The following is a 9,542-nucleotide window of genomic DNA, read 5'->3' as shown; positions in this document are numbered from 1 at the left end:
CCCTACCACGAAGCAAGCTGCGGGACCAGGTAAGGGACTTTCGTCCATCCTTAGTAACTGTGCATTTGGTTTCTTTTTCCTCGGTGCAGAACTTGGCATTTATCCCTATTAAATGTCATTCTGTTGTTTTCTGCCCAGCACTCCAGTCTATCCAGATCACTTTGAATTTTGTTTCTGTCTTCCAAAGTATCAGATATCCCACCCAATTTTGTGTCATCTGCAAATTTGATCAGCATTCCCTGCACCTCCTCCTCCAAGTCATTAATCAAAATGTTGAAGAGCAATGGGCCCAGGACTGAGCCCCGGTACCCCACTTGTTACCTCTCCCCAGTTTGACAAGGTCCCATTGATAAGCACTCTTTGAGTCCGATTCTGTAGCCAACTGTGGATCCACCGGATCGTTGTTTCATCTAGCCCACTTTGAGCTAGTTTGCTCATCAGGATATCATGGGGCACTTTGTCGAAAGCTTTGCTGAAGTCGAGGTATATAATGTCTACAGCATTCCCACGGTCTACAAGGGAGGTTACTTGATCAAAAAATGAGATCAGATTTGTCTGGCAGGACTTGTTTTTGACAAATCCATGTTGGCTTCGAGTAATCACGGCATTGTTGTCAAGGTGCTTCCAGTTGGATTGCTTTATCATCTGCTCCAGAATTTTCCCAGGGATAGATGTCAGACTGACTGGTCCGTAGTTCCCAGGTTCCTCCTTTTTACCCTTTTTGAAGATAGGGACAACATTAGCCCTCCTCCAGTCATCTGGCACTTCCCCCGTCCTCCATGATTTCTCAAAGAGAATAGACAGTGGTTCTGAGAGCTCTTCTGCCAGTTCCTTTATTACTCTAGGATGCAGTTCATCTGGCCCTGGAGATTTGAACTCATTCCAAGTAATTCGGTGTTCCTTGACCATATGCCTATCGATCTCAAGCTGCAATCCTGCCCCTTCAGCCTGTACTTCACCTTTGCCAGGGGAGTCATAGAACCTCTTTTGGGAGAAGACTGAGCCAAAGTAGGAATTGAGCACCTCTGCCTTTTCTTTGTCATCTGTTATTGTTTTGCCATGCTTATTTAATAGCTGAACCACCATTTCTTTCCTCTGCCTTTTACTATGCATGTAGCTGAAGAAAGCCTTTTTGTTGTTTTTAGCATCCCTTGCTAACCTCAGCTTGTTCTCAGCTTTAGCCTTCCTGACGCCATCCCTGCAATTCTGTGCTACCTGCCTGTATTCTTCATTACTTGGCCCTTCTTTCCACTTCCTATATGTGTCCTTTTTTGTTTTCAGGTCATCCCTAAGCTTTTTGTGAAGCCACATTGGCTTCTTCTCTTGTCTTCCACGTTTTCTTCTTGTTGGAATTGTTTGTGATTGTGCCTTGAGAATTTCCTTTTTTAAAAGCTCCCTCCCATCTTGGACTCCTTTTCTCATTAGTGTCACTTGCCATGGGACCTTCCTGATCATTATTAAAATGAGTTTATTAAAATCAGCTTTCCTAAAATCCAGGGTACGCATTTGACTACACTCGGCTTTTGCTTCCCTTAGAACCAAGAACTCAAGTGCAACATGGTCGCTTTCCCACAGAGTTCCTGTAACTGCTACTTTATCCACTAAGTCATCTCTGTTGGTTAGGATCAAGTCAAGGATAGCCGATTTTCTCGTTCCTTCCTCTACTTTCTGTAGGAGGAAGTTATCCGCCACACAAGTCAGGAATTTCCTGGAGGGGCCATGTTTTGCAGAATTTGTCTCCCAACAAATATCAGGGAAATTGAAGTCCCCCATTACTACTACATCATGCTTCCTTGAAACACTGGCTATTTGCTTTTCAAAAGTTTCATCTTCGTCTTCTTGATTGGGTGGCCAGTAGTAGACTCTGACCACCAGGTTCCTTTTATTCTTTGCTCCATTTATTTTGATCCAGATGCTCTCGATGGGGCTACCAAGCTCATCCTCCTGTATTTCTGTGAAGAGATATGTATTTTTCCCATACAGTGCAACCACACCTACCTTTTCTTTTTGAACAAGTTATATCCTTCAATTGCTGTATTCCAGTCTAGGGATGGGGGAGAATTTCTCCCCGAAACTTCAGGGGGCCGAGTGCCAACGTATTCGGCCCCCCAAAGTAGTTTCGGGGAGAAATTCTCCGCACCCCCCTGCCCCCTGCACCCCCCCCCCAGGATGGGACTTACCTTTCCCGAATGTCCCTCCCGGCGGCGGGTCCCGGCGGTGGTTTGGCAGGTCTTCGACAGGGGCAGAGGAGGCAGCCGGTCTTTTGACCGGCTGCCGCCGCCGCCATTCCAATAAAAGTAAAAAAAAACAAAACGCCCCCGTGATAGGCTACGTGACGATTAACGTAGCCTATCACGGCTAGATTTGCAAAGTCAGCCATGATAGGCTACGTAAATCGTCACGTAGCCTATCACGGGTGACTTAAAAAAAAAAAAGCGCGTATGGCTAATGGCGGCCCCATAGGGAGCCGCCATTCCCGTTCCTTATTTGGTCACTGTAGTCTATGTAAAGATTACGTAGACTACGGCGAAAATAAGGGCAACGCTATTTGCGTTACCCTTATTTTCGCCGTAGTCTACGTAAAGATTTACGTAGACTACAGCGACCAAATAAGGAACGCGAATGGCGGCTCCCTTTGGGGGCCGCCATTAGCCGTACGCGCTTTTTTTTTTTTTTAAGTCACCCGTGATAGGCTACTTGGCGATTAACGTAGCCTATCATGGCTGACTTTGTAGATCTAGCCGTGATAGGCTACGTTAATCGTCACGTAGCCTATCACGGGGGCGTTTTTTTTTTTACTTTTTATTTCGCGGCTGGGCGAGGTGAGGCGCCTCCTCCCTGGCCTGAATTTCGGCTGGGCGAGGTGGGAAGCCTCCCCCCCAGCCTGAATTTCAGCCAGGCGAGGAGGGAAGCCTCCCCCCCCGGCCTGAACTTCGGGGGGAGCAGCGAAGCGCCTCCCCCCCACCGCGAAGCAAGCTGTGAGACCAGGTAAGTGGCTTTCGTGCACCCCTATTCCAGTCATGAGAATCATTCCATCAAGTCTCAGTTATACCTATCAAGTTATAATTTCCCTCATGTATTAAGAGTTCAAGTTCGTTCTGTTTGTTTCCCATACTCTGGGCATTAGTATATAGACATCGAAGACCATGTGCTTCATAGTCTGGCTTTCTTCCTACATGTGTCTGAAGACTATTATTGGGCGCTACCAGAGCTGTTGTCTCCATTGCAGTGCATGCGCCTACGTCCATTGTTACCCCCAACATTACATCTCCCTTCCCCGTAGGATTCAGTTTAAAGCCCTCCTGATGAAGTTCTTCATGCTGTGGCCAAACACATTCTTTCCATCTTTTGTGAGGTGCAACCCATCCTTTTCCAACAGCCCATCTTCCAGGAAGTATAGCCCGTGGTCCCAGAATCCAAATCTTTCTCATCGGCACCACCTTCGTAGCCAGTCATTCACCTGGAGTATTTTTCATTCCCTTTCTATCCCCCTTCTAACTACTGGAAGGATGGGTGAGAAAACTATCTGGGCCCCAATGTTCTTGAGTTTTCTTCCCAAAGCTTCAAAGTCTGACATGATTTCTTCGTAGCTCCGCTTGGTGGTATCATTTGTTCCCACATGGATGAGAAGAAAGGGATACCTGTCAGTGGGCTTTATGAGTGCAGGCAACCTTTCAGTCACGTCTCTAATTTGTCCTCCCGGGAAATGTAATAAATAAATAAAATACTAGAATCATAGAATAGTAGGGTTAGAAGGGGCCTATAAGACCACTGAGCCCAACCTAGGGATATACGAAACTCACTTACCTTTTCGTGGAATCTTTCGCAGTGGGGAGGGGAGGCGCTCCGTCCCTCCCCCTGGAATCCTCGACGGCGGGGGAGGTGATCTGGTCCTCCCCCCCAGAATCCTCGACGGCCGGCTCTGGGCCGTCCACAGCCGCATTTCCAGCTGTGGACAGGCTACTGCGGATGCAACTGGCAGCCGCTGTAGCGGCCGCCATTTGCGTCCAGCCAGGCAGCTGTGATAGGCTACGTAAGAATTTACGTAGCCTATCATGGCTAACCTCCCCCAAACCCAGCATACGCAAATGGCGGCGGCTACGGCGGCCGCCATTTGCATTCCCTATTTTTCGCCAATTTATCTTATGTAAATATTTATGTAAGATAAAATGGCGAAAAAAGGGGAACGCAAATAGCGTAGTGGGCGCTATTTGCGTTCCTTTATTTTTCGCCGTTCTAGCCTACATAAATATTTAATGCAAACTTACGTAAATTTGCACTTTCTCCCATCAAAAAATGCATACAAAAATGAGTATTTTGAGGTGCACACGGAAATGTGAATATTAGTGAAAAGAATGTCAACAATACATTATAATAGGAAAATTGCTTGGAAAATGTGAATATTAGGCAAAATTGCATATGGAAATACATGCATTAAGAGACGTGCACAAAAATGCATACTAAAATGCATAGAAAAAATGCTCAAACCTTGGGATGAACTCAATTTAAGACTGAAATAATGAGAATCAGAGAGAGACACAAACTCAAGAGATTCATCCATCCCTATATACCCGTTTAATAAAAGTTTAGCATCATACCCTTTTCACATACCCTGTGGGTTGATTTGGGATCTCAGTTCCATTCCAATTACTTGAAGCTGCAAGGCAGTGTGGGGAGTGGGATCTGTGATCATGTGTGAAAGAAGAATATGAAGATTTGGGACAAGATTGAGGAAAACAAGAAAGGATGGCATTTCTCTGATCGTTGCACTTAGTTTGTGCCTATGGGATTGGTACAAAGGCTCCTCTGGAACAGCAAGCATATGGTAAATGGTATTAATGCAAGGCCTCCATCTACAGCTAAAAGCTGTGCAGCTGACAAGATGCTATCTGCCAATGTCTCTTGAGTAGCACGGGTGGTTAATTGACTGCCAAGTTGTATGCATCTTATCACCATTCCAAGGCACACAAGAGATCATCACTGACAAGAGACAACACTGAGTGAGCATGAATAAAGCATTTCATTGATCCACCGATGTTTGTGCATGGAACCTGAGGCAGATCAGCCTGCAAGCCATTGCAAAAGAAGGTATCAGTGATCCAGTTCATTTTGCTGCCATTCACAGTGACTCCCCAAATTATTTTAACACTTATTCATTTTGAAAAAAATCAGTCAGGATTACTTGCAGTTTAATGTTGTTGTTGTTGTTTGTATAGCTGGAGATGCACTGTATCTGCTCATCAGAGTGGATGCATGGGCTTGATCTTCAGACAATTGTATGAAAATAGCACGGACTTTGCATTTTGCCAAGAGCATTTAGCTTAGCAGCTTGCAAATCAGCCACAGGGACTTCATCTCACAAAGGCTCAATTCAAGAAGTGAGTGAAAATACACAATAGGGGCATTCTCTTAGGGCCAAACTAGCTGTGTCTTGGTGCTATTGGGAGTTTTCAACACAAATATCAATTTCAGAGGAGCAATTTTCATCAGGATTGAAGGAGGAGAGGAAAGGGTTCAACATACAGCCTGTAAAACAAATCATGAAGGGAACTACATTGCCATGAGTCATATGTGCTCATTGGCAAACCTCAAGATTCAAACTGTCGATGGACCAGAACAAGGATGTTACAGTGGCCGCCCTGGAGTTTGCACCAAGACCATTGCATTTAAGGAAGTTTTGTAAAGATAAAAGATGCAACACTTTGAATATTTCAATATATACAGTCAGTTAAGTTAAACCTTTCATTAGATTTTATTTTTCTTCATGAACTGTGTTCGTGGGTAACCGACTGGTAAAGGGTTGTCTCGCTGACACTGAGCACCACCAATCAACCCAGGTAGATGTGCAGGGGATCAGCCCAATTCTGGCCCAAGAAGGCACAATACATTGAGTTGATCTCTCATGTTGAGAACCACGGCAATTAACTTAAGGCTACAATCCTATACATCCCTAGCTGGGAATAAATTTCACTGAACCCAACTTCTGAGTCAATATGCACAGGATTGCATTGTAACATTTGTTAAAGGATTTCTGTACGTGACTGCTGCTTTTATTACTGTTGCTTCTTAAACCTCTGTTGCTGCTATTTTACTATTTTATGCACTGTATTTCTTTTTAATTGCAGTCTTGTTATAGTTTTTACTGTTTTGTTTTTGTAAGCCTTTTGGAATGTTCTGCATAAAAGCAAGGTATAAACAATAACAAATGGTTGTTCTTGTGGTTTCTATATGTTCTTGCTTTTATGCAGAACATATCTTTGCTGGAGCTATTTAAGCAGAGGCTGAGTGGCCATCTGTCACAGGTGCCATAGTTTCATTGAGCAGGGACAGGGTAGCACTTTCCAACTCTATAGTTCTACAATTCTGTAATTCAAGCATCTCTTGGAGTGTGGGAAGACTAATATAGTTACAATTCAAGAATTGTATCAAGAATGTCAAATGTCTGAACAACATGCATATATGTGTGAGTGACCATATGATTTTTTTTTTTTTAAAGATCCTATTCCTTTAGGATCCCATTCCAGGTTTTTAAAAATGTGCCATGGAATGTTTCCTTTTATACACTTCAGTTTCATTTTGGTCAGCTGGACCACAAGCATCATCTCTAAAACAGACATCAAAGTGCAGAAATCTCTCTCCCTTTTTGTGTCTATCTTTTTATGATATTTCTAAATGTTAGTTTCCATATTACTGGTACAACCAGCAAATTAAGAGGCAATGACTCAGTATGTCTTTGCTAGGGTTACGGCATCTGTCAGAGCATTTATGTTTGAGTAGGGGGATTGTTATCCTTTGAATGTTAGTGTGATTCATTTTGTCATTCCTCCATTGCTAATGTAAACCATTAGATGCAGTAAATGTTATTTCAGATCAATTTGTGCAATCATATTATTATTAGGCTTTGGGTTAGTGGAATAATATAATTTATTATGTTTTCGAGGTCAGTTCCATTCTGTGCCTGATATAATGTTGATGGGATTTTTCACATGTCAGATGCTTTATAATCTGCATTCCATTTCCCATTTCCCATTGCATCATCTTCTTTGTTGATGATAGCAGTGTGGTGGGTAGTCAGGCTTGAAGTATTGACTCAGTATCCTTTGCAAATATCACAGATACTTAAACTTGCAAGTACTCATTGGATGATAAGGTATGACATTATTACCTTGCAAGCACATTCTGCCTTTCAAGTTCTGTTTTGTCTGTTACAAACTGAAGGGCTTTTCACACATCACTTGGGAAAAGCCATCTTGGGGGGCGGGGGACGGAGAATCCATGGTGGAGAAAGCACCACTTCTGATGCGCTGCTTGGCTCACATTGGCTAGGGGGCATGGTGTGTGTGTGTGGCTTTTTACCATTTCCTTCTTTTTTCTCTCCAGTTTATCTTACTTGTTAAAAACTTTGCCTCCTGTTGGTTCCAATGGGAGGGAAAATAACGACACCATCTCCAGGCCTAGTGTAGTTTCGCCCCCGTCTGGGGGCGTATCTAGGGAATTATAGTCCAGGGAGTCCAAGAATGCCCCAAGGCTGTATGGAAAATGCTATCCATTGTTTGTTTTGCCTACTTGAAACTTTATGGTTTCATTGTTTGTTTGTTTCTATACTGCCCAATAGCCAAAGCTCTCTGGGTGGTTCACAAACATTAAAACCACAAAATGTAGCATAAAACAATATAAAATATGAACGCTTACAAACACAATATAACAGTACAACCAGAATAAACCCTAGCAGCAATGCAGAGATTTAAAATACAGATTGAAAACACCAGAGCTAAAAGACTAGGAAGCTAAAATTCGGGCTGTGCAGGGGCCCCCTGATCCGAGGTGGGCCTGATATGGCTCGGGCAGATTCAGGGGGCTCCCGACTCACCTCGGCCCCAAACCCAAAGCGGGGTTCAGATGGCAAACACCGCTTCGGCTCCCCACATGATGCCCCTGTGCAACACCCCAGCTCCTTACCTGGGCCGCCTCCTCCTCTGCTGCCGCAGCAGCTGTCACCTTCTCGGCCGCTGCTGCCTTTGCCGCCACTGCTGTTGTCTTCACCACTGCCCACTGCTGCTGTCTTCGTCTTTGTTGCTGCCGCCATCTCCTGAGGTCTGGACACATGGTGACTCGTCTTCTTCCAGGGAGTCGCCAGTTTACACTGAATGGGAGTGGCTCTCCAGGGTTTCAGGCTGGAGTCTTCCCAGGCCTACCTGGAGATGCCAGGGATTGAACCTGGGACCTTTGGCATCCAAAGCATGTGTTCTACCACTGAGCCATGGCCTCTCCCCACTGATAGGATGACAATTGTTTACATTACCCACTGAATATAGGAGAAAAAGAAACATTCTTCTATAACAAGTTGCTCTACAGAAATGCAAAATAGTCACGGTTAAGCTCTCTTGTGTTGGCAGGGACACATGGAGTGGCTTCAGGATTGCAGCTAATATAACATGTAATAAATAGATATTTTCCACGGAAATCAACAAAAGTGCTCAACCCTTCCTGGCTAGATCATGTCCATTGTTTTTCTGTTTGTTTTTAATACAAACCTTGAGGATAAAATAAATAAATCTTATTCTATTAGCCCAAAGACTGCAACTGTCAATCATGACTCTACTATATTGCTTAAATCTAGAAGAAGTCAAGCAGGAATTTAATTTCTAGTGTCCTTAGTAGCAAAGCTCTATGTTCTTTTCCCCCTCCAGGTTTGTACTTGAGGTACAGGAAACAGGGAGCCATCTTCCTTATCCCAAGGACATGGAAAGCTTAGCCTATCGAATCGACTATCAATAATTAAGGCCTTTGATGCTTTGAATCATTTAGATAATAAGATTGCTTTGAAGTAAATAAATAACAAATTAGAATCTGTGGCAGTCACAGGTGTTTGGCAAGGCAGGGTTATAATCAAAGGGAAAATGAATGCATTTTAACTCTGTGTAATTAGAAAAAGAAATGAAGTTTATATGCAAATTGTACAGCGCTTTAGTAAGAGATAACCGGTCAGATGACTTCTCTCTCTTTTTTTGTAATTTAAACTTCCATTCAAAGGGAGAATTTACAAAGTATCCATTTTCAATGCAATTTGAGTACAGCTGGCTGAACTGTCTTAGTTATCCTGGGAGAGAGATTCAGACATCCCTGGTAGCATGCCAAGCTTGTTATGGCACAGAAAGGACAACATATGCATTTTAAAACTTCTCTCTCTTTTCTCGTCCCCAAGCTAGAAGCAAAGCGGCATCCCTGAAGGTTAGAGAGAATTCTCAGTGCCAGGAATTGCAGGGAAGATCTAAGCATGAAATCAATGCTCAAAAAGGAAAAAAAAAAGTACATTAAACAGCCTAGCTGGAGAGCATGAATGCATGGAAAAGGCTTCTAAATGCATAATCCTAGCTGGATGAGGAACTCCACAGGTAACAGTGCATGGTATATGCAGTCCTTGGCCTTATTGGACTGTGTGCAAGTTGGTCCTGCTTAGAGAATTGGTGTAAGCACCAAATTAGTTTTTTGGAAAAGAGAGGGAGCTTTACCAGTTTTGGGGTAGGCAGATGGTAGATCTG

Source organism: Heloderma suspectum, chromosome 1 (genome assembly GCF_057233095.1).
Source record: "Heloderma suspectum isolate Gila_16-S chromosome 1, 16-S_ref, whole genome shotgun sequence".
Taxonomy (NCBI): domain Eukaryota; kingdom Metazoa; phylum Chordata; class Lepidosauria; order Squamata; family Helodermatidae; genus Heloderma; species Heloderma suspectum.
This window is presented reverse-complemented; position numbering follows the sequence as displayed.